Source organism: Paramormyrops kingsleyae, chromosome 18 (assembly GCF_048594095.1).
Source record: "Paramormyrops kingsleyae isolate MSU_618 chromosome 18, PKINGS_0.4, whole genome shotgun sequence".
Lineage (NCBI taxonomy): Eukaryota > Metazoa > Chordata > Actinopteri > Osteoglossiformes > Mormyridae > Paramormyrops > Paramormyrops kingsleyae.
The window spans coordinates 906,187-932,055 of NC_132814.1; the positions used below are offsets into that span (position 1 = coordinate 906,187).

The following is a 25,869-nucleotide window of genomic DNA, read 5'->3' on the forward strand; positions in this document are numbered from 1 at the left end:
GATTTCATTATAACTTGACATTCTGAGTTCATTTCATGAAACCTGCGCTTCCCCTATAAGAGTTCGACCTAGCATTATAGGAAAACGTGTTTTCGTGAAGAAATCATGACAAACTTACACAAAATGAAGATTTCATTATAACTTGACATTCTGAGTTCATTTCATGAAACCTGCGCTTCCCCAATAAGAGTTCGACCTGCCATTATTGGAAAATGTGTTTACGTGAAGAAATCATGACAAACTAACACAAAATGAAGATTTCATTATAACTTTTAATTCTGAGTTCATTTCATGAAACCTGCGCTTCCCCTATAAGAGTTCGACCTACCATTATTGGAAAATGTGTTTACATGAAGAATTCATGACAAACTAACACAAAATGAAGATTTCATTATAACTTGACATTCTGAGTTCATTTCATGAAACCTGCGCTTCCCCTACAAGAGTTCGACCTAACATTATTGGAAAATGTGTTTAAATGAAGATTTCATTATAACTTGAAATTCAGAGTTCATTTCATGAAACCTGCGCTTCCCGTATAAGAATTCGACCTACCATTATTGGAAAACGTGTTTTCGTGAAGAAATCATGACAAACTAACACAAAATGAGGATTTCATTATAACTTGACATTCTGAGTTCATTTCATGAAACCTGTGCTTCCCCTATAAGAGTTCGACCTACCATTCCAGGAAAACGTGTTTTCGTGAAGAAATCATGACAAACTAACACAAAATGAAGATTTCATGAAACCTGCGCTTCCCCTATAAGAGTTCGACCTACCACTATAGGAAACGTGTTTTCGTGAAGAAATCATGACAATCTAACACAAAATGAAGATTTCATTATAACTTGACATTCTGAGTTCATTTCATGAAACCTGCGCTTCCCCTATAAGAGTTCGACCTACCATTATTGGAAAATGTGTTTACATGAAGAATTCATGACAAACTAACACAAAATGAAGATTTCATTATAACTTGACATTCTGAGTTCATTTCATGAAACCTGCGCTTCCCCTATAAGAGTTCCACCTACCATTATTGGAAAATGTGTTTACGTGAAGAAATCATGACAAACAAACACAAAATGAAGATTTCATTATAACTTGAAATTCTGAGTTCATTTCATGAAACCTGCGCTTCAGCTAAAAGAGTTCGACCTACCATTATAGGAAAATGTGTTTTCGTGAAGAAATCATGACAAACTAACACAAAATGAAGATTTCATTATAACTAGACATCCTGAGTTCATTTCATGAAACCTGCGCTTCCCCTATAAGAGTTCGACCTACCATTATTGGAAAATGTGTTTACATGAAGAATTCATGACAAACTAACACAAAATGAAGATTTCATTATAACTTGAAATTCTGAGTTCATTTCATGAAACCTGCGCTTCCCCTATAAGAGTTCCACCTACCATTATTGGAAAATGTGTTTACGTGAAGAAATCATGACAAACAAACACAAAATGAAGATTTCATTATAACTTGAAATTCTGAGTTCATTTCATGAAACCTGCGCTTCAGCTATAAGAGTTCGACCTACCATTATAGGAAAATGTGTTTTCGTGAAGAAATTGTCACGATCCGTTCCGTTCGATCCCGATGTGTGCCACGCCCCCTCATTATCCACATGTGCTTTCCCGATCGTGCCCAGCTGTTCCTTGTTATGTCGGCTTGTCTTCTGTATTTAGTCCGCGTCTGAGTCAGTCTTCCCCAGATCCGTCATTGATGTTTGTCGCTGTTTTGGTCCTGTCTGCCCGAATAAACCCCGTTTGCCTGCATTCTCGGCTTGCCTTGCCTGTTTCCCGGCTCGCTCGCTCACCGCACGCAACAGAATGACGGATCTCGTTGAAGACACAGCGCAGCAGACCGAGCGCCAACGGCTCGGTCTGCTGCAGGAAGTTGTGTACTGGCTGTCCCAACCCGAGGTCCAAGAGGACCCCATGGCACGGAACTTAGCCAGCCGGAGTGGGGACCTCTTGAGTGAGGCGCCCCCACCCGGAAACGCGTACCCCCTCCGCGAGGTACACGAAAACCTCCGACAGCTGGTCGAGAGGATAACGGAGAGGCAGCTCCAGCCACTCGCCTGCTCCCCGGCCGCCCCGACTCAGCCGACCAGCCACAATCGGAGGAAAAAGAAGAGGAGAGAACAACACCAGGGAGAAGTGCCGGCGATCTCCCTAAGGGCGTGCTCTCTCTCTCCTGCTTCTCACGCTGTCACCCCGGAAGTCACTGCCGCTGCCTGTCTGGAGGTACCTTCGCGGGCAGCTTCCCCCTTCCGGGGAACACGGCTAGCCCTTAAAGGGGCCAGGGCCGTCTGGGAGGCGATTCCCCGGATTCCCAAGGCCCTTAAAGGGACAGCGCCGGTACGCCCGGCGCCGATCCTGGCGCCTATTGCAGCCCTGCCTGACCCGCCCGTCCTGCCTGTCCTGCCTACTGCTGCTGCCGCCGCCGATCTGCCCACGGCGCCGCCTGCTGCCGCCGCCGAGCTGCCCGCGGCACCGCCGGCTGCTGCCGCCGCCGATCTGCCCGCGGCTGCGTTGCCTGCTGCCGCTGCCGATCTGCCCGCGGCACCGCCGGCTGCTGCCGCCGCCGCCGATCTGCCCGCGGCTGCGCTGCCTGCTGCCGCTGCCGTTCTGCCCGCGGCACCGCCGGCTGCTACCGCCGCCGCCGATCTGCCCGCGGCTGCGCCGCCTGCTGCTGATGCCGCCGCGCTGCCCGCGGCACCGCCTGCTGCTGATGCCGCCGCGCTGCCCGCGGCACCGCCTGCTGCTGATGCCGCCGCGCTGCCCGCGGCACCGCCTGCTGCTGATGCCGCGATGCCAGCAGCTCCGCTTGTCCTGCCTGCTGCAGCTGCCGCCGCTCTGCCCGCGGCACAGCCTGCTGCAGCTTCCGCCGCTTTACCAGCGGACCCGCCTGTCCTGCCTGACCCGCTTGTCCTGCCTGCTGCAGCTGCCGCCGCTCTGCCCGCGGCACCGCCTGCTGCAGCTTCCGCCGCTTTGCCAGCGGACCCGCCTGTCCTGCCTGACCTGCCTGTCCTGCCTGCTCTGCCTAGGGCAATGCCCGAGGCGCCCGCGACGGCGCCCCCTGCTGGCCGCGTGATGGCGGCGCCCGTCCTGCCGGCTCCTGAACTGCCTGTTTTGCCCGTCCTGCCGGCTCTTAACCTGCCTGTCTCGCCTGTCCGGCCGGCACCCGAACTGCCTGTCTCGCCTGTCCGGCCGGCACCCGAACTGCCTGTCTCGCCTGTCCGGCCGGCACCCGAACTGCCTGTCTCGCCTGTCCGGCCGGCACCCGAACTGCCTGTCTCGCCTGTCCTGCCGGCACCTGAACTTCCTGAGGTGCCCGCCGAGGCGCCTCCTGCTGGCTACCTGCCCGCGGCCCTGCCTGAGGCCCTGACTCCCTCGCCATTACCCCGGCAAGGCCGACGCCCCCCAGGACCCCGCCTCTCCGTCTCCAGCAAGGGACGGGGACATAGGCGTAGGGCCCGGGTCCCGCCCGCCCTGCCCCCTGGCTCGCCCGTTCGGCCCCTGGCGGTGGCTCGGTGGCTGCCTGCGGGTCCTCCGGCTCGGGGTCGGCGGTCCCCTCCGGGTCCCCCCCTGGATCCTCGGTGCCGGTCCTCGGTCCCGCCTCCGGGTCCTTGTCGGTCGCCTCCGGGCCCCCCTGCTCCGGCTGGGCGTCGGACGGCGCCTTCGCCGGCTCCGGCTGCGCCTCCGCCTGCCGCGGCTTCCCCCTTCTGCCCGCCTGCACTGGTGTTCCCTCCTGCTCCCTCCGTGTCCCCTCCGTCACTCCCTCGTCCCGTTCCCTTGGCCCCTGGGTGGTCCCCTTCGGTTCCCTTCTCCCTCTCGCCTGCGGCCCCTCCGGCCGCTGCCCGTCGCCCGCCTGGGTTCCTTCGGGCTCCCCTGGCTCCTCCTCCCTTTCCCTCCGTCCCGTCTGTTTCTGCTCCTCGTCCCTCTGTGTCTCCTCCGTTCCCTTCTGGTCCCTTTGTCCCTCCTGTCTTTGCTCCTCGTCCCTCGGTGTCTCCTGTGTTCGCTCCTCGCCCTGTTGTTCCTCCGTTTTCTGTCCCCTCTGTGTCTCCTGTCTCTGTCTGCCTGTCCGCGTTTCCTGTTCTTTGTCGGGTCCTGTCCTTCTGTTGGTCCTTGTTCCTGTTCTGTGTCTCTGTTCTGTTCCCTGTTTTTGGTTGATGGTCTTGCTTTTTGTCTTTCAGGTCCTGTTCCCCGGTCTCGTCCGTCGCCTCCTCTCGGGCGCGCCCGGTGTGCGCGCCTTTGGGGGGGGGTTCTGTCACGATCCGTTCCGTTCGATCCCGATGTGTGCCACGCCCCCTCATTATCCACATGTGCTTTCCCGATCGTGCCCAGCTGTTCCTTGTTATGTCGGCTTGTCTTCTGTATTTAGTCCGCGTCTGAGTCAGTCTTCCCCAGATCCGTCATTGATGTTTGTCGCTGTTTTGGTCCTGTCTGCCCGAATAAACCCCGTTTGCCTGCATTCTCGGCTTGCCTTGCCTGTTTCCCGGCTCGCTCGCTCACCGCACGCAACAGAAATCATGACAAACTAACACAAAATGAAGATTTCATTATAACTAGACATCCTGAGTTCATTTCATGAAACCTGCGCTTCCCCTATAAGAGTTCGACCTACCATTATTGGAAGATGTGTTTACATGAAGACATCATGACAAACTAACACAAAATGAAGATTTCATTATAACTTGACATTCTGAGTTCATTTCATGAAACTTGCGCTTCCCCTATAAGAGTTCGACGTAACATTATAGGAAAACGTGTTTTCGTGAAGAAATCATGACAAACTAACACAAAATGAAGATTTCATTATAACTTGACATTCTGAGTTCATTTCATGAAACCTGCGCTTCCCCTATAAGAGTTCGACCTACCATTATAGGAAAACGTGTTTTCGTGAAGAAATCATGACAAACTAACACAAAATGAAGATTTCATTATAACCTGACATTCTGAGTTCATTTCATGAAACCTGCGCTTCCCCTATAAGAGTTCGACGTAACATTATAGGAAAACGTGTTTTCGTGAAGAAATCATGACAAACTAACACAAAATGAAGATTTCATTTTAACTTGACATTCTGAGTTTATTTCATGAAACCTGCGCTTCCCCTATAAGAGTTCGACGTAACATTATAGGAAAACGTGTTTTCGTGAAGAAATCATGACAAACTAACACAAAATGAAGATTTCATTATAACTTGACATTCTGAGTTCATTTCATGAAACCTGCGCTTCCCCTATTAGAGTTCGACCTACCATTATAGGAAAACGTGTTTTCGTGAAGAAATCATGACAAACTAACACAAAATGAAGATTTCATTATAACTTGACATTCTGAGTTCATTTCATGAAACCTGCGCTTCCCCTATATCAGTTCGACGTAACGTTATAGGAAAACGTGTTTTCGTGAAGATATCATGACAAACTAACACAAAATGAAGATTTCATTATAACTTGACATTCTGAGTTCATTTCATGAAACCTGCTCTTCCCCTATAAGAGTTCGACGTAACATTATAGGAAAACGTGTTTTCTTGAAGAAATCATGACAAACTAACACAAAATGAAGATTTCATTATAACTTGACATTATGAGTTCATTTCTTGAAACCTGCGCTTCCCCTATAAGAATTCGACCTACCATTATTGGAAAACGTGTTTTCGTGAAGAAATCATGACAAACTAACACAAAATGAGGATTTCATTATAACTTGACATTCTGAGTTCATTTCATGAAACCTGTGCTTCCCCTATAAGAGTTCGACCTACCATTCCAGGAAAACGTGTTTTCGTGAAGAAATCATGACAAACTAACACAAAATGAAGATTTCATGAAACCTGCGCTTCCCCTATAAGAGTTCGACCTACCACTATAGGAAACGTGTTTTCGTGAAGAAATCATGACAATCTAACACAAAATGAAGATTTCATTATAACTTGACATTCTGAGTTCATTTCATGAAACCTGCGCTTCCCCTATAAGAGTTCGACCTACCATTATTGGAAAATGTGTTTACATGAAGAATTCATGACAAACTAACACAAAATGAAGATTTCATTATAACTTGACATTCTGAGTTCATTTCATGAAACCTGCGCTTCCCCTATAAGAGTTCCACCTACCATTATTGGAAAATGTGTTTACGTGAAGAAATCATGACAAACAAACACAAAATGAAGATTTCATTATAACTTGAAATTCTGAGTTCATTTCATGAAACCTGCGCTTCAGCTAAAAGAGTTCGACCTACCATTATAGGAAAATGTGTTTTCGTGAAGAAATCATGACAAACTAACACAAAATGAAGATTTCATTATAACTAGACATCCTGAGTTCATTTCATGAAACCTGCGCTTCCCCTATAAGAGTTCGACCTACCATTATTGGAAAATGTGTTTACATGAAGAATTCATGACAAACTAACACAAAATGAAGATTTCATTATAACTTGAAATTCTGAGTTCATTTCATGAAACCTGCGCTTCCCCTATAAGAGTTCCACCTACCATAATTGGAAAATGTGTTTACGTGAAGAAATCATGACAAACAAACACAAAATGAAGATTTCATTATAACTTGAAATTCTGAGTTCATTTCATGAAACCTGCGCTTCAGCTATAAGAGTTCGACCTACCATTATAGGAAAATGTGTTTTCGTGAAGAAATCATGACAAACTAACACAAAATGAAGATTTCATTATAACTAGACATCCTGAGTTCATTTCATGAAACCTGCGCTTCCCCTATAAGAGTTCGACCTACCATTATTGGAAGATGTGTTTACATGAAGACATCATGACAAACTAACACAAAATGAAGATTTCATTATAACTTGACATTCTGAGTTCATTTCATGAAACTTGCGCTTCCCCTATAAGAGTTCGACGTAACATTATAGGAAAACGTGTTTTCGTGAAGAAATCATGACAAACTAACACAAAATGAAGATTTCATTATAACTTGACATTCTGAGTTCATTTCATGAAACCTGCGCTTCCCCTATAAGAGTTCGACCTACCATTATAGGAAAACGTGTTTTCGTGAAGAAATCATGACAAACTAACACAAAATGAAGATTTCATTATAACCTGACATTCTGAGTTCATTTCATGAAACCTGCGCTTCCCCTATAAGAGTTCGACGTAACATTATAGGAAAACGTGTTTTCGTGAAGAAATCATGACAAACTAACACAAAATGAAGATTTCATTTTAACTTGACATTCTGAGTTTATTTCATGAAACCTGCGCTTCCCCTATAAGAGTTCGACGTAACATTATAGGAAAACGTGTTTTCGTGAAGAAATCATGACAAACTAACACAAAATGAAGATTTCATTATAACTTGACATTCTGAGTTCATTTCATGAAACCTGCGCTTCCCCTATTAGAGTTCGACCTACCATTATAGGAAAACGTGTTTTCGTGAAGAAATCATGACAAACTAACACAAAATGAAGATTTCATTATAACTTGACATTCTGAGTTCATTTCATGAAACCTGCGCTTCCCCTATATCAGTTCGACGTAACATTATAGGAAAACGTGTTTTCGTGAAGAAATCATGACAAACTAACACAAAATGAAGATTTCATTATAACTTGACATTCTGAGTTCATTTCATGAAACCTGCTCTTCCCCTATAAGAGTTCGACGTAACATTATAGGAAAACGTGTTTTCTTGAAGAAATCATGACAAACTAACACAAAATGAAGATTTCATTATAACTTGACATTATGAGTTCATTTCTTGAAACCTGCGCTTCCCCTATAAGAATTCGACCTACCATTATTGGAAAACGTGTTTTCGTGAAGAAATCATGACAAACTAACACAAAATGAGGATTTCATTATAACTTGACATTCTGAGTTCATTTCATGAAACCTGTGCTTCCCCTATAAGAGTTCGACCTACCATTCCAGGAAAACGTGTTTTCGTGAAGAAATCATGACAAACTAACACAAAATGAAGATTTCATGAAACCTGCGCTTCCCCTATAAGAGTTCGACCTACCACTATAGGAAACGTGTTTTCGTGAAGAAATCATGACAATCTAACACAAAATGAAGATTTCATTATAACTTGACATTCTGAGTTCATTTCATGAAACCTGCGCTTCCCCTATAAGAGTTCGACCTACCATTATTGGAAAATGTGTTTACATGAAGAATTCATGACAAACTAACACAAAATGAAGATTTCATTATAACTTGACATTCTGAGTTCATTTCATGAAACCTGCGCTTCCCCTATAAGAGTTCCACCTACCATTATTGGAAAATGTGTTTACGTGAAGAAATCATGACAAACAAACACAAAATGAAGATTTCATTATAACTTGAAATTCTGAGTTCATTTCATGAAACCTGCGCTTCAGCTAAAAGAGTTCGACCTACCATTATAGGAAAATGTGTTTTCGTGAAGAAATCATGACAAACTAACACAAAATGAAGATTTCATTATAACTAGACATCCTGAGTTCATTTCATGAAACCTGCGCTTCCCCTATAAGAGTTCGACCTACCATTATTGGAAAATGTGTTTACATGAAGAATTCATGACAAACTAACACAAAATGAAGATTTCATTATAACTTGAAATTCTGAGTTCATTTCATGAAACCTGCGCTTCCCCTATAAGAGTTCCACCTACCATAATTGGAAAATGTGTTTACGTGAAGAAATCATGACAAACAAACACAAAATGAAGATTTCATTATAACTTGAAATTCTGAGTTCATTTCATGAAACCTGCGCTTCAGCTATAAGAGTTCGACCTACCATTATAGGAAAATGTGTTTTCGTGAAGAAATCATGACAAACTAACACAAAATGAAGATTTCATTATAACTAGACATCCTGAGTTCATTTCATGAAACCTGCGCTTCCCCTATAAGAGTTCGACCTACCATTATTGGAAGATGTGTTTACATGAAGACATCATGACAAACTAACACAAAATGAAGATTTCATTATAACTTGACATTCTGAGTTCATTTCATGAAACCTGTGCTTCCCCTATAAGAGTTCGACCTACCATTCCAGGAAAACGTGTTTTCGTGAAGAAATCATGACAAACTAACACAAAATGAAGATTTCATGAATCCTGCGCTTCCCCTATAAGAGTTCGACCTACCATTATAGGAAAATGTGTTTTCGTGAAGAAATCATGACAAACAAACACAAAATGAAGATTTCATTATAACTTGAAATTCTTAGTTCATTTCATGAAACCTGCGCTTCCCCTACTGTATAAGAGTTCGACCTACCATTATAGGAAACGTGTTTTCGTGAAGAAATCATGACAAACTAACACAAAATGAAGATTTCATTATAACTTGACATTCTGAGTTCATTTCATGAAACCTGCACTTCCCCTATAAGAGTTCGACCTACCATTATTGGAAAATGTGTTTACATGAAGAATTCATGACAAACTAACACAAAATGAAGATTTCATTATAACTTGACATTCTGAGTTCATTTCATGAAACCTGCGCTTCCCCTATAAGAGTTCCACCTACCATTATTGGAAAATGTGTTTACGTGAAAAAATCATGACAAACTAACACAAAATGAAGATTTCATTATAACTTGACATTCTGAGTTCATTTCATGAAACCTGCGCTTCCCCTATAAGAGTTCGACCTACCATTATTGGAAGATGTGTTTACATGAAGACATCATGACAAACTAACACAAAATGAAGATTTCATTATAACTTGACATTCTGAGTTCATTTCATGAAACTTGCGCTTCCCCTATAAGAGTTCGACGTAACATTATAGGAAAACGTGTTTTCGTGAAGAAATCATGACAAACTAACACAAAATGAAGATTTCATTATAACTTGACATTCTGAGTTCATTTCATGAAACCTGCGCTTCCCCTATAAGAGTTCGACCTACCATTATAGGAAAACGTGTTTTCGTGAAGAAATCATGACAAACTAACACAAAATGAAGATTTCATTATAACCTGACATTCTGAGTTCATTTCATGAAACCTGCGCTTCCCCTATAAGAGTTCGACGTAACATTATAGGAAAACGTGTTTTCGTGAAGAAATCATGACAAACTAACACAAAATGAAGATTTCATTTTAACTTGACATTCTGAGTTTATTTCATGAAACCTGCGCTTCCCCTATAAGAGTTCGACGTAACATTATAGGAAAACGTGTTTTCGTGAAGAAATCATGACAAACTAACACAAAATGAAGATTTCATTATAACTTGACATTCTGAGTTCATTTCATGAAACCTGCGCTTCCCCTATTAGAGTTCGACCTACCATTATAGGAAAACGTGTTTTCGTGAAGAAATCATGACAAACTAACACAAAATGAAGATTTCATTATAACTTGACATTCTGAGTTCATTTCATGAAACCTGCGCTTCCCCTATATCAGTTCGACGTAACATTATAGGAAAACGTGTTTTCGTGAAGAAATCATGACAAACTAACACAAAATGAAGATTTCATTATAACTTGACATTCTGAGTTCATTTCATGAAACCTGCTCTTCCCCTATAAGAGTTCGACGTAACATTATAGGAAAACGTGTTTTCTTGAAGAAATCATGACAAACTAACACAAAATGAAGATTTCATTATAACTTGACATTCTGAGTTCATTTCTTGAAACCTGCGCTTCCCCTATAAGAGTTCGACGTAACATTATAGGAAAACGTGTTTTCGTGAAGAAATCATGACAAACTAACACAAAATGAAGATTTCATTATAACTTGACATTCTGAGTTCATTTCATGAAACCTGCGCTTCCCCTATAAGAGTTCGACCTACCATTATTGGAAGATGTGTTTACATGAAGACATCATGACAAACTAACACAAAATGAAGATTTCATTATAACTTGACATTCTGAGTTCATTTCATGAAACCTGTGCTTCCCCTATAAGAGTTCGACCTACCATTCCAGGAAAACGTGTTTTCGTGAAGAAATCATGACAAACTAACACAAAATGAAGATTTCATGAAACCTGCGCTTCCCCTATAAGAGTTCGACCTACCATTATAGAAAAATGTGTTTTCGTGATGAAATCATGACAAATTAACACAAAATGAAGATTTCATTATAACTTGAAATTCTGAGTTCATTTCATGAAACCTGCGCTTCCCCTATAAGAGTTCCACCTACCATTATAGGAAAATGTGTTTTCGTGAAGAAATCATGACAAACTAACACAAAATGAACATTTCATTATAACTTGAAATTCTTAGTTCATTTCATGAAACCTGCGCTTCCCCTACTGTATAATTGTTCGACCTACCATTATAGGAAACGTGTTTTCTGAAGAAATCATGACAAACTAACACAAAATGAAGATTTCATTATAACTTGACATTCTGAGTTCATTTCATGAAACCTGCACTTCCCCAATAAGAGTTCGACCTACCATTATTGGAAAACGTGTTTACGTGAAGAAATCATGACAAACTAACACAAAATGAACATTTCATTATAACTTGACATTCTGAGTTCATTTCATGAAACCTGCGCTTCCCCTATAAGAGTTCGACCTAGCATTATAGGAAAACGTGTTTTCGTGAAGAAATCATGACAAACTAACACAAAATGAAGATTTCATTATAACTTGACATTCTGAGTTCATTTCATGAAACCTGCGCTTCCCCAATAAGAGTTCGACCTGCCATTATTGGAAAATGTGTTTACGTGAAGAAATCATGACAAACTAACACAAAATGAAGATTTCATTATAACTTGTAATTCTGAGTTCATTTCATGAAACCTGCGCTTCCCCTATAAGAGTTCGACCTACCATTATAGGAAACGTGTTTTCGTGAAGAAATCATGACAAACTAACACAAAATGAAGATTTCATTATAACTTGACATTCTGAGTTCATTTCATGAAACCTGCGCTTCCCCTATAAGAGTTCGACCTACCATTATTGGAAAATGTGTTTACATGAAGAATTCATGACAAACTAACACAAAATGAAGATTTCATTATAACTTGACATTCTGAGTTCATTTCATGAAACCTGCGCTTCCCCTACAAGAGTTCGACCTACCATTATTGGAAAATGTGTTTAAATGAAGATTTCATTATAACTTGAAATTCAGAGTTCATTTCATGAATCCTGCGCTTCCCGTATAAGAATTCGACCTACCATTATTGGAAAATGTGTTTACATGAAGAAATCATGACAAACTAACACAAAATGACGATTTCATTATAACTTGAAATTCTGACTTAATTTCATGAAACCTGCGCTTCCCCAATAAGAGTTTGACCTACCATTATTGGAAAATGTGTTTACGTGAAGAAATCATGACAAACTAACACAAAATGAGGATTTCATTATAACTTGAAATTCTGAGTTCATTTCATGAAACCTGCGCTTCCCCTATAAGAGTTCGACCTACCATTATTGGAAAATGTGTTTTCGTGAAGAAATCATGACAAACTAACACAAAATGAACATTTCATTATAACTTGAAATTCTTAGTTCATTTCATGAAACCTGCGCTTCCCCTACTGTATAATAGTTCGACCTACCATTATAGGAAACGTGTTTTCTGAAGAAATCATGACAAACTAACACAAAATGAAGATTTCATTATAACTTGACATTCTGAGTTCATTTCATGAAACCTGCACTTCCCCAATAAGAGTTCGACCTACCATTATTGGAAAATGTGTTTACATGAAGAATTCATGACAAACTAACACAAAATGAAGATTTCATTATAACTTGACATTCTGAGTTCATTTCATGAAACCTGCGCTTCCCCTATAAGAGTTCCACCTACCATTATTGGAAAACGTGTTTACGTGAAGAAATCATGAAAAACTAACACAAAATGAACATTTCATTATAACTTGACATTCTGAGTTCATTTCATGAAACCTGCGCTTCCCCTATAAGAGTTCGACCTAGCATTATAGGAAAACGTGTTTTCGTGAAGAAATCATGACAAACTAACACAAAATGAAGATTTCATTATAACTTGACATTCTGAGTTCATTTCATGAAACCTGCGCTTCCCCAATAACAGTTCGACCTGCCATTATTGGAAAATGTGTTTACGTGAAGAAATCATGACAAACTAACACAAAATGAAGATTTCATTATAACTTGTAATTCTGAGTTCATTTCATGAAACCTGCGCTTCCCCTATAAGAGTTCGACCTACCATTATAGGAAACGTGTTTTCGTGAAGAAATCATGACAAACTAAAACAAAATGAAGATTTCATTATAACTTGACATTCTGAGTTCATTTCATGAAACCTGCGCTTCCCCTATAAGAGTTCGACCTACCATTATTGGAAAATGTGTTTACATGAAGAATTCATGACAAACTAACACAAAATGAAGATTTCATTATAACTTGACATTCTGAGTTCATTTCATGAAACCTGCGCTTCCCCTACAAGAGTTCGACCTACCATTATTGGAAAATGTGTTTAAATGAAGATTTCATTATAACTTGAAATTCTGACTTCATTTCATGAAACCTGCGCTTCCCCTATAAGAGTTTGACCTACCATTATTGGAAAATGTGTTTACGTGAAGAAATCATGACAAACTAACACAAAATGAGGATTTCATTATAACTTGAAATTCTGAGTTCATTTCATGAAACCTGCGCTTCCCCTATAAGAGTTCGACCTACCATTATTGGAAAATGTGTTTACATGAAGAATTCATGACAAACTAACACAAAATGAAGATTTCATTATAACTTGACATTCTGAGTTCATTTCATGAAACCTGTGCTTCCCCTATAAGAGTTCGACCTACCATTCCAGGAAAACGTGTTTTCGTGAAGAAATCATGACAAACTAACACAAAATGAAGATTTCATGAAACCTGCGCTTCCCCTATAAGAGTTTGACCTACCATTATAGAAAAATGTGTTTTCGTGATGAAATCATGACAAATTAACACAAAATGAAGATTTCATTATAACTTGAAATTCTGAGTTCATTTCATGAAACCTGCGCTTCCCCTATAAGAATTCGACCTACCATTATAGGAAAATGTGTTTTCGTGAAGAAATCTTGACAAACTAACACAAAATGAAGATTTCATTATAACTTGACATTCTGAGTTCATTTCATGAAACCTGCTCTTCCCCTATAAGAGTTCGAACTACCATTATTGGAAAATGTGTTTACATGAAGAATTCATGACAAACTAACACAAAATGAAGATTTCATTATAACTTGACATTCTGAGTTCATTTCATGAAACCTGTGCTTCCCCTACAAGAGTTCGACCTACCATTATTGGAAAATGTGTTTACATGAAGAAATCATGACAAACTAACACAAAATGAAGATTTCATTATAACTTGAAATTCTGAGTTCATTTCATGAAACTTGCGCTTCCCCTACAAGAGTTCGACCTACCATTATTGGAAAATGTGTTTAAATGAAGATTTCATTATAACTTGAAATTCAGAGTTCATTTCATGAAACCTGCGCTTCCCCTATAAGAATTCGACCTACCATTATAGGAAAATGTGTTTTCGTGAAGAAATCTTGACAAACTAACACAAAATGAAGATTTCATTATAACTTGACATTCTGAGTTCATTTCATGAAACCTGCTCTTCCCCTATAAGAGTTCGAACTACCATTATTGGAAAATGTGTTTACATGAAGAATTCATGACAAACTAACACAAAATGAAGATTTCATTATAACTTGACATTCTGAGTTCATTTCATGAAACCTGTGCTTCCCCTATAAGAGTTCGACCTACCATTATTGGAAAATGTGTTTACGTGAAGAAATCATGACAAACTAACACAAAATGAAGATTTCAGTATAACTTGACATTCTGAGTTAATTTCATGAAACCTGCGCTTCCCCTATAAGAATTCGACCTACCATTATAGGAAAATGTGTTTTCGTGAAGAAATCATGACAAACTAACACAAAATGAAGATTTCATTATAACTTGAAATTCTGAGATCATTTCATGAAACCTGCGCTTCCCCTACAAGAGTTCGACCTACCATTATAGGAAAATGTGTTTTCGTGAAGAAATCATGACAAACTAACACAAAATGAAGATTTCATTATAACTTGACATTCTGAATTCATTTCGAGAAACCTGCGCTTCCCCTATAAGAGTTCGACCTACCATTATAGGAAAACGTGTTTTCGTGAAGAAATCATGACAAACTAACACAAAATGAAGATTTCATTATAACGTGAAATTCTGAGTTCATTTCATGAAACCTGCGCTTCCGCTATAAGAGTTCGACCTACCATTATAGGAAAATGTGTTTTCGTGAAGAAATCATGACAAACTAACACAAAATGAAGATTTCATTATAACTTGAAATTCTGAGTTCATTTCATGAAACCTGCGCTTCCCCTATAAGAGTTCGACCTACCATTATTGGAAGATGTGTTTACATGAAGACATCATGACAAACTAACACAAAATGAAGATTTCATTATAACTTGACATTCTGAGTTCATTTCATGAAACCTGCGCTTCCCCTATAAGAGTTCGACCTACCATTATTGGAAAACGTGTTTTCGTGAAGAAATCATGACAAACTAACACAAAATGAAGATTTCATTATAACCTGAAATTCTGAGTTCATTTCATGAAACCTGCGCTTCCCCTATAAGAGTTCGACCTACCATTATTGGAAAATGTGTTTACGTGAAGAAATCACGACAAACTAACACAAAATGAAGATTTCATTATAACTTGAAATTCTGACTTCATTTCATGAAACCTGCGCTATTAAATCATTATACAACAACATATATAACACATATTATAAAACAATCATATAATACCACATACATAAAACTTCTAAAAAACTTCAAACCTACAACACCATCACAACGCACGTTAAAACAGTATTAAATACATAAATACAGCAGAAATCCTAAAATCTTTAAACAGGTAAAACATTATCATCATCAACAATATCCCCATTAAACCTACGGTCCCCCCCCCGACTCAGCAGCGACTAAAAAAAGAGCGCTCATTGGCAATGTCCTGCTGCCCTGCATAAAAACGTCTCTCTTGGGGGGAGACCAGAACACCTTGCAAGTCCATACGTTCTAAGGGGAAGATCGCTTCTCGGCCTAAAGCAGTGTCCTCGTTCCTCCGGGCCTTCTTCCTCCTCCTGCTTTGGACAAATCTGGAGGGTGAGGTTGCGCACTTTTCAGCCACGCCCACTTGACCCTTACCAGTGGACTCCACCGAAGTGCTGGAGGCCGTGGACACCCCATCGGCACCGGCGAAGGGCTGGTCCTCGCTGTTCTCAGCTCCCCTCACGGCTCCCCCGTGTATCTCAGCGCAGCCCAGCAGTGCCTGCTGTCGGGACCCGTCCACAGCCGAACCCCGGGCAACGGCTTCGGCCCAGGACAGTTTGCGGTGAGGGCAGCTCCGAGCCAGATGGTCCTCACCTCTGCACTGGTTACACCGGAGGGGGCCCTTGCAGTCCTTCGGCAGGTGACTGACCTCCAGGCATCTCCAGCACTTCATGTTGGTACAGGAGTCCGCGGTGTGGCCCAGGCCGTGGCACAAGCGGCGGGAGGAGGGTTGCCCGGAGTAAAAAAGGTAGCCCTTGCAACGACCTATAATAAAATAAGCAGGTGGGTGACTATACCCGTCAGGGGAGCTAGCGTCGGGGAGCAGGCACACCCGGAACTGCCTGCGCGCAGTCCAGACACCCAACTGGTCTCTCACGTCCCTGTGCCCAGGGACCACGTCGACAAACCTGCCCAGGAAGGCAGCCACCGCTTCAGCTGGAACAAAGGGGTCCAGGAGGTGGACGGTGATCACTCTCCGATCCAGCTTCCACAGTGACTCCACATCATAGAACATCCGGCGAAGCTCTTCCTCCAAGCGGCTGCATGCAGCCAACATCTTCTTGTAGCCCTCTTCTGTAGTACAAGTAACATAGAAGAAGGCTGAAGACTGGTTGCGCTGCACACAAATGATGTCTTCCATAGTGAGTCCCAGGAGGCCGAAGAGCACCTCCCAGATGAAGGTCAGTCTCTCCGGGAAACACTCCGATTCCTCCTGGTGGGTCCACTTGAAGGCTGCTGTATGCCGGATGACTACGACGGTCCTGTGTGGGCTCCCGGACATCCTGGTGATGGTAGGCAAAAGAGTCCTCGGGAGCCGGGCAGGGAGTCGACGTGTCCTAGCTGGGTGCCTAAACTAATAAAAGCTAGAAATAAAACCCCAAGCTCACCCTGCGAGAACGGCGGTCAAGCCACCCGAACCTGCACGTTAGGCTTGTAAGGGCTACCCAAAATAAAAAAAACGCTAAAAGGAGACAACAGCTAGCCCCGTGGCAGCGGCGGTCAAGCCACCTGCTGCTCACACCTTAGGTTCGCTGTTGCCTCCTCTAAAAAACCTGGCAGTAAAAATCCCTCCAAAAAAGCGCTGATAAGAACAGATTTTTTTTTTTTTTATAATATCTTTATTACACAGTTCTGCACAACAATTAAAATCACGCAAATACACAAAGCATATATACATCAAACCTACACATTTAAAATTGGCATCGTCATCCATGCATAAAACAACCTTTCCAGCATACATCATAAACAAACATTACAACAATGTAAAATGCCAATACAATAAAACCATAATAATAATAAGACATATTAAAACAGTATTAAACAAACAAAATATGCAGAACTATATACCATAAAATACTCAAAAGAGCAATAAAATCAACAATCAAAATTACATTCCACTAAACTTTAATTCATATGGCCAATTAAACAAATAAAATGTCACCTCAAATGCAACCGTTAAAAGTTAAAACCTTAAAAAAGGAACAGACCCGCAGACCTCAAACCTAAACACAGGGGTTGGGCTAAAACAGGGTTATACACCATCCTAAAACACGTAAAATCCATGACTTCAGGCATAAAAAATGGTTAATCACAACAAGAAAGCACACCAAACAGGTTAAAATGTTAATAAATAATGTTAATATTAATAATTAAGTGCTAAAAGTGATCAACCAAAATCGTGCTCAGTAAATTCTGTACATGCAGTTAAATTAAAATATTTCCAATACAACACACGCACAAAAAAACAAAGCGCACACACCTAAAACCCAAAGTACCTTCTGTGTGCTCCAGAGAGGTGCGTCATGTCCACCCTGTAGAATGGAGCGTCACCACCTAAACAACACGAAGCTAAAGCCAAAAGAGGCCCTTCCACCTCTCCTTGGCCTCGTGGTAGCCCCGCTGGATGACGTCAGTCTCCATTCTGAAACCCAAGTCGGCCCGGATTTTACGGAATACCCCTTGTGCCTCCAGATGAACCCCTCTGCGGATGAGCGTGGTCCTGGCATTCCACAGCTCTCGCTTGGTAATGCTGACGAGCAGCCACATCCAGGGGCCGAAGGGGTTATGGAGCTTGGGGTCCCACCCCTTCAACACCTTGTCGTAGGTCAGACCAGGCTGCGGGTCCACACGTCCACACAGGCCCGCTACCAACCCCCAAACTCTCTGTGCATGCCCACAGTCCCAAAACACGTGCCTGATGGTCTCATCCTCGCTGCACTCGGGCCTGGGGCAGCGGGGGTGTCTGGTCAGCTTATGCCTATGTAAGACGTCCCTGACTGGCAGCTTACCATGAAGGCACTGCCAGTTCAGGTCCTGCAGCCTGTGATCCAAACCCTTAGGCTGGATTCTCGCCCATGTGCCTTCCTCCAGGCCCAACATGGCCTGAGTATCCCTATGACCAAGCAAAGCCCTGTAAAGCGCTCTATGCTTGGTCAAGGCCTCTGTCTTGACACCTGCCGGAATAAACTTACTCCACTTGACAGCGTGGCTGTAGTGGGCCGGCAGGGTCTCAGCCTTGGGGCCGAGGTTGGTCCACGACGCCACCAGGCGTCTCATGGGGAGAGCCAGCCACAGACGCACAAAGTGCTGATGGGGGTGCTCGAGGGGAGCTGCCAGGCGCGTGCAGAGCTGCGAGAAGAACAGGCAGTCAAGCTTGAGAGGAAAGTCAATAACATCCCTCCCCCCACTGTCCTTTCCGAGATACATCACTTCCCTACGCACGTACTCATACCTGCCCCCCCAGACGAGGTTACAAACGTCCTTCGTCAGGCCTCTGTGCATGAAGCGGGGCAAAGGGTACACATGTGCAAGGTAGAGCAGGGTGGGAAGAATATCCACTTTTAAGGCTAAGACCTTACCTTGGAAGGACAGGGACCTGGACTTCCACAGTCCGATCTTCCGCCTGGCGATCGCCAACCGCTTCTCCCAGTTCAAACGGGCGGCACCATCCGAAAGGAAGTTGACCCCCAACACTTTGAGAGGTCCGTCACAGAGGGTGAGACCACCTGCGACATCCTCCCTCGCCTTCCAGCTGCCGAAATACTTGGCCACCGACTTATTGAGGTTGAGCGTCGCGCCGGAGGCCCTACCGAACGCATGAACAAGGCTCATGGCATGACCGAGAGACTGATCCGAGCAGACGAAAAGGGTGGTGTCGTCTGCGTACTGGGTCAGTTTAACAGTTTTCCCCCGACTTTCTGGGATAAGAAGGCCATCGACCCCGGGGTGGGCGCGAATGGTAGGAGGGGGGAGAGGGGACATCCCTGCCTCACTCCACTCAGCTGGGGCACCAAGTCACTCAGGAAGCCATTGATAACAACATGGCTTCCAACTTCGTTATACAAAGTGTGTAACCACCCCAGATAATTGGGTCCAAAGCCAAACTTACCCAATACTTGAAACAGGAAGCGGTGATCTACCCGGTCAAAGGCTTTCTCCTGGTCCAAGCTGACCAGCAGGAGAGGGAGGTTCCTGTCCTCCACCCAGGCGATGGCGTCGCGGATGAGATGGAGGTTCCACGTCGCCGATCGACCCGGTACTCCACACGTCTGATCGCTGTGAACCAGATGAGCCATGGCCTTCTTCAGGCGTTCGGTAAGGGTCTTTGCGATAAGCTTTGTATCTACACAAAGCATGGTCAGGGGCTTCCAGTTGCCAAGGTCGGCACGTTCGCCCTTCTTGTGCAACAAAGAAAGAACCCCTGACCTCATACTCCTAGTGAGCAAACCCCGGCGCTGAACGTCCTCTACAACCTGCAGTAATTCCGGCCCGAGGACATCCCAAAAGGTGGAATAAAATTCCACCGGGAGCCCATCAAGGCCCGGTACCTTGCGGCGGTTCATCTTGCCAAGCACTGCGGTCAGCTCGGCTAAGGTGATGGGCTCTTCTCCTCCCGGGCTTCCCTGGCTCTCTGGAAAAAAAAGGCATTGCACTTTTCATTATTTTCCACAATACACATTTTGTCGCGGAGCATTAGGGCCGAGGCAGCCTGTTCATGCAGGCGCCTCAGCTCACCCTTTATGCCTAGCAGTCGCTCGTGATCGATGGCGCCCCCATTGTTGTGAGCGGCGTATTCATCCCGCAACCTTCTCTCCAGCTGCAGAATGGAGAATTTCTTCTCCATCCTGCGCTGCTTGCTGTACTGCATGGAGAAGGTTCGGATCCTGTCCTTCACACTCTCCCACCATTCGGCCACGGAGGGGAAGGTAGGCTTGTCCTTCTGCCACTCGGAGAAGTGATCTAAAAAAAGGTGTCTAAAATCGCTCTCCTCCAGGATCTGCAGGTTCATTTTCCAATAGCCGCCCCCATATTCAGGGGCGTCTATGGAAACAGTGGCCTCCACTGTCAAGTGGTCAGTGGGCCACTGTGGGGAGAGGGACACCTTTTTAAAAACAACGGGGGGTGAGGCTAAAATGTAGTCGATGCGACTGCTAGCTCTGCGACTATTATGCCAGGTGAAGCCCGGCATGCTGGGGTTGCATGTCTTAAAACCATCAACAAGTTTAAAGGAACGAATAAAATGGCGAAAATGCCGAGATGTTAAAGTCCCCTCCTAAAATCAAGTGTCGATCTGAGACACAGAACGGGGACAACTCTTCAAAGAGAGTTATACGGGACGAGGCCTCCACTGGAGCGTAGACACATATGGCCCGGAGGCGCTGTCCCCTCCATGTGGCGTCCACTCCCAAAACCCTACCTTGAAGAACGGTAAACGATCTTATTTCTTCAAAGGTGCGGTCGCCAAAGAGGATCCCGACGCCTGAGGAGTGGACACCACCTACGCTCCAGTAGAATCTACCTCTCTTCCATTGTCGTGAAAAGAGAGCCTCGTCCCGCTGGTCCCGGAGGTGGACTTCCTGCAGAAAACAAATGCTGAAGGGAGAAGATGCCAGCTGATTAAAAACAGATGTGCGCTTTAAAACGTTCCTCAAACCCCTGACATTCAAGGTGACAATATTAAAATTGGCCATGAAATGTTAAAAAGGTAAAATACAACTAAAAACAACACACTAAAATAATAAAAGCCAGCCATTAAAAACAATAACGCATTACTGCCCCCCCTCCTCAGTCAAACCCAAAAGGCCCCCCAGTTCCAGCCCCCCCAGGTACTCCTGTTCATTTGCTTTGTCCTGCACAATACTGTACTCCTGGGGGGGCGCAGGGGACTGTCCCAGGTCCCACACCAGATGGGGGGCCCCCAACTTCGGGGAGGGGGGACTCTCTCGGCCTTGGTCCCTGGCCGCCACTGCTGGCAAGGTGGCAGCCGGAGGGCTGGAAGTGTCGAGTTGTGCCTCCCTTCTGCTCTTCTTCCTCCTCCGGGGGGATGCGCCGCTCTTTCTCCTCCTGCTGCTGACACCTGGAGCCTGGACTGGAGACCCCTCCTGCATTGCTGTCGCTGGGGCCTCCTCCACCTCGGCCAGGGCTTCTCCTCCTGCCCCCGTCGCCGGCTGATCCTGCCCTGATGTGGGGGCTTGCGCTCCCCCACCACTCTCCTTGCCGACAACTCCATTGCCTGACAGAGCGTCAGCATACGTAGTTTTCTTCTTAGGGCAGGAACGAGCCAGATGGTCCTCGCCGTTGCAGTAGATGCAGCGACGGGGGCCCTTGCAGTCCCTGGCCATGTGCCCCGACTCCAGGCAGTTGCGGCAGCGCAGGTTGGCGCATCCCTCCATAGTGTGTCCGAAGGTGTGACACTGTCGGCAGAAGGGAGGCTGTCCAGAATAAAACAGGTAAGCCTTATTACCCTGCAAGTTAAAATAGGCTGGGGGATGGCAAAAACTGCCCGCGCCATTAGCGTCCGGGCGCAGGCGGGCCTGGAACTGGCGTCGACCAGTCCAGATCCCCAGCTCATCCCGAATGTCCTTGTGGCCAGGAAGAAGGTATTACGCAGGCCACCGCCTGCTACCAGCCACGGCCCGCTGAAGGGCTTCCTCGCTGCACCGCCGGCCGTCGCCATCCGGGATGGTCCACCGATGTCGTTCCTGGAGCAGAGTCCTCCTGCCGCCGTGGTCCCGACGTCCACCGTGGTCCTGTCGCCGTCCGCCAATCCGGGATGAGCCGAGGAACACTAAACTATAAAAACACCTAAAAAATAAAAACACCAGTTCACCCAACAGGGCGGCGGACAGGCCACCAGCCACTGCGGGATCCCCAGCCTAATAAAAACGAAAATAAAAGCAGGGATAAAAGGCTAAAAGGAAGGCACGGGTCGCCCCGTGGCAGCGGCGGTCAAGCCACCTACTGGTCACGCATTAGGGTCACCGTGCCTTCCTCTAAAAAACCCGACGCAGTCCTTTAAAAGCGATAAAAAGAGCGAAAAATCCACTTGATCTTAGCCAAAAGGCCGAGAACCGATACCCACAAATTGCGCCCCGCCAGGCGCCAGCATGCGGGATGCCGACGGAGCTGGCGCGGCTCAGCCCTCACCAGCCCCTCTGGCAGGTGTCGCCCGGCGAGTCCACGCGTGATCCAGGGAGACCACAGCCGCGCCACCAGGCAGCTAATGCAAGCCGCTAAGCCGGGCCCAGTCTTCCTTTGACAGCAACAGTGCAGCTCTGCTTGGACAGAGCCTCCAAAAATACCCTGAACTCATCGCTATCCCTCTCCACGGAAATCTTTAGTAAAAGGCGAAAGATTTATACGGGATGAAGAGAGACCCGAGTCGATATGGGGCCGCCGCCAAGCCGGTCGCCGTTAGCCGGGCCTGCGTGACGCCCCCGCTCGGAGTAGAATGCCCAGGGGCGTCGCAGCCGCCATCCTCGGGGCCCCGACTCCTCCCTGTCCTCCTGTCCTCTCAAAAGACAGCAATCATTTTAACAAACATGAGGGAAAATTCAAAAGGCAAAGATGACATCATGCCTTACCTCAGCGCAGCTGTCCACCGCAAACAGTGTGTCACCTTCCTTTAGAAAAAGAAAAAAAAAAAAAAGAAAAACAGCGGGAAACGGGGGCCACGCACAGACAGGGCCCCCCCCTCACAGCACTCAGTCTATTAGTCACTCACTCACTCACTCACTCACTCAGTCAGTCAGTCAGTTCTGCCTTTCGACAACAGGGGGCAGTAGAGGTGCACCATTCCCGGAAGCACTGCAATACCGGGTCGATGCGTGGAGCGGACGGGGCAAGCCCCACTTCCGGCTCCCTGTTCCAAAAATCCATTTAATATGTGGTCCCCTCCATGGGGGATGTATCAGATATTAAACTGATAAGAACAGATACTACACTTGATCTTAGCCAAAAGGCCGAGAAGCGATACCCACAAATTGCGCCCCGCCGGGCGCCGGCATGCGGGATGCCGACGGAGCTGGCGCGGCTCAGCCCTCACCAGCCCCTCTGGCAGGTGTCACCCGGCGAGTCCACGCGTGATCCAGGGAGACCACAGCCGCGCCACCGGGCAGCTAACGCCAGCCGCTAAGCCGGGCCCAGTCTTCCTTTGACAGCAGCAGTGCAGCTCTGCTTGGACAGAGCCTCCAAAAATACCATGAACTCATCGCTATCCCTCTCCACGGAAATCTTTAGTAAAAGGCGAAAGATTTATACGGGATGAAGAGAGACCCGAGTCGATATGGGGCCGCCGCCAAGCCGGTCGCCGTTAGCCGGGCCTGCGTGACGCCCCCGCTCGGAGTAGAATGCCCAGGGGCGTCGCAGCCGCCGTCCTCGGGGCCCCGACTCCTCCCTGTCCTCCTGTCCTCTCAAAAGACAGCAATCATTTTAACAAACATGAGGGAAAATTCAAAAGGCAAAGATGACATCATGCCTTACCTCAGCGCAGCTGTCCACCGCACAAACAGCGTGTCACCTTCGTTTAAAAAATAAAAATAAAAAAAAAAGGCGGGAAAAGGGGGCCGCGCACGGACAGGGCCTCTCCCTCACAACACATGCAGCTAATTAGCTGACCATCCAGGGGCACCCAGTCTATTAATCACTCACTCACACAATCCGTTCAATATGTGGTCCCCTCCATGGGGGACGTATCAAAACAACCATTTCATACCGAAATAAAATGTAAATCAGCTCAGATACATGAATAATATTATGCTTGTACTACCTACATTAAAGACATAATCACAATCTAAAAGGCTGAAACATTTCCACACCATGCAAATCAATGCCAACACAGTACAATAAGACTTTCAAAGATAACATTAAACAAATAGAACTACCTGCAGAACTATTACCTATAAAATAGGAAAAGGGCAATAAGACCAGCAAATACAACTAGTAACTGCAATGATGGAAGTGTCCAAAGCTTAGGATGATCGGACAGGTAGGACATGTAGGACAAGTAATAGAGGAATAACGGCAGAGAACTGGCAGCCAGGGTAGTAGAAAGTCAGACAGAATTAGATTCGATTAGAATTACGATGGAGATTGAGCGTAGGGTGAACGGGATAGGAGATGTAGGACAGAGCAGGACTGGTTTGGGTGAGATGGTCTGAGTAGTAGGTAGAAATTAGGATGGAGATGGTTTTAGTGTAGGCGTAACAGGTCAGTAGATGTCGGACAGAATGAAAAACCATCCGGTGGAGTGCCTGAGGCCGTCTGAATGTCTGGTTGAATAATAATAGAAGCTTCGTGGGGAAAACGCCTTTACGTCTCCCCAGCTTGCTTTACGGAGAGTATGCTGTGCACATTGGGCTGCCTAGCTCAAGTACCCACCAAAGCGACCCTCTGATTACAGGCACACAGGCTTAGCCCACTGAGCCTCCTGCTGCTGTGGGTAAGATAGGTGAGATCGGTAGACACCTTCCTACCTGATCTGGTAACTCGTTTTAGCTGAATTGGCCTAGGTGGGTCTTAGACATAAATAAACAGTGGCGGTAGTGCTCCCGTTTGACCGATCGACACGAAATTTCTCTGGGGTACAGCCCTACATTAATGAGACAAATCTGGAAATGATTGGCTGAAGCATGCCTGAGATATAGCTGTCTGATTGAAATGGGCGAGGCAGCAGTACAGTCAGGGTGTGGCTGGTAGCCATATCTTACCAAAAGTTTAAGTTTTTTTTCTAAATCTTTAAAAGGACTGTCTCCTGATTTGAATGACACCAGATTTATGTAGGTTGGGTGAAAATCCTAGGAGATTAACCCCCTGGGGTCTGAGGCCTCTTTTCCACTTTCGGGGTAGTCTGACATGCCTTGACATTTTTAAATATTTCACCTATCTAAAAAACATTTATCCCAAAGTGTTGCATGTGCTTATATTCAGCACAAACTCAGCACCAATGATCTGAGACCACTCATAATGTTATTTTATTTTTTGTTAAAATCAACTTTAAACATATGCTTTTCAGAAACCTATTTTCAGACATGCTGATAAATTATAAAAAATCACATTATAGACATTTCTAGGTAAGACTTTTGAGCTCTGAAGCTTATAGACACAGGGGTTGGTTACACACAGGTGAAAGAGACATTCTGAAATTTTATGTGGTTTGATTACTAAAGTGTTAGAACTTTGGAGTGACACTCTTTTTCTGAAAGTCAGTGGCCAGCACAATGAAT

At 44.9% G+C, this 25,869-nt stretch overlaps 3 non-coding genes across 3 annotated transcripts; all 3 read right to left on the reverse strand.

Annotated features, from left to right (window-relative positions):
* Nucleotides 1-22,916: 22,916 nt before the first annotated feature.
* On the reverse strand, nucleotides 22,917-23,030 carry LOC140580252 (U5 spliceosomal RNA). The gene has a single exon (XR_011984011.1). It is a non-coding gene; the product is annotated as a U5 spliceosomal RNA (small nuclear RNA).
* Nucleotides 23,031-23,427: 397 nt separating this feature from the next.
* Nucleotides 23,428-23,619, reverse strand: LOC140579876 (U2 spliceosomal RNA). Its single transcript, XR_011983721.1, has one exon. It is a non-coding gene; the product is annotated as a U2 spliceosomal RNA (small nuclear RNA).
* A 195-nt stretch (nucleotides 23,620-23,814) lies between these two features.
* Nucleotides 23,815-23,928, reverse strand: LOC140579991 (U5 spliceosomal RNA). Its single transcript, XR_011983774.1, has one exon. It is a non-coding gene; the product is annotated as a U5 spliceosomal RNA (small nuclear RNA).
* Nucleotides 23,929-25,869: the final 1,941 nt, after the last annotated feature.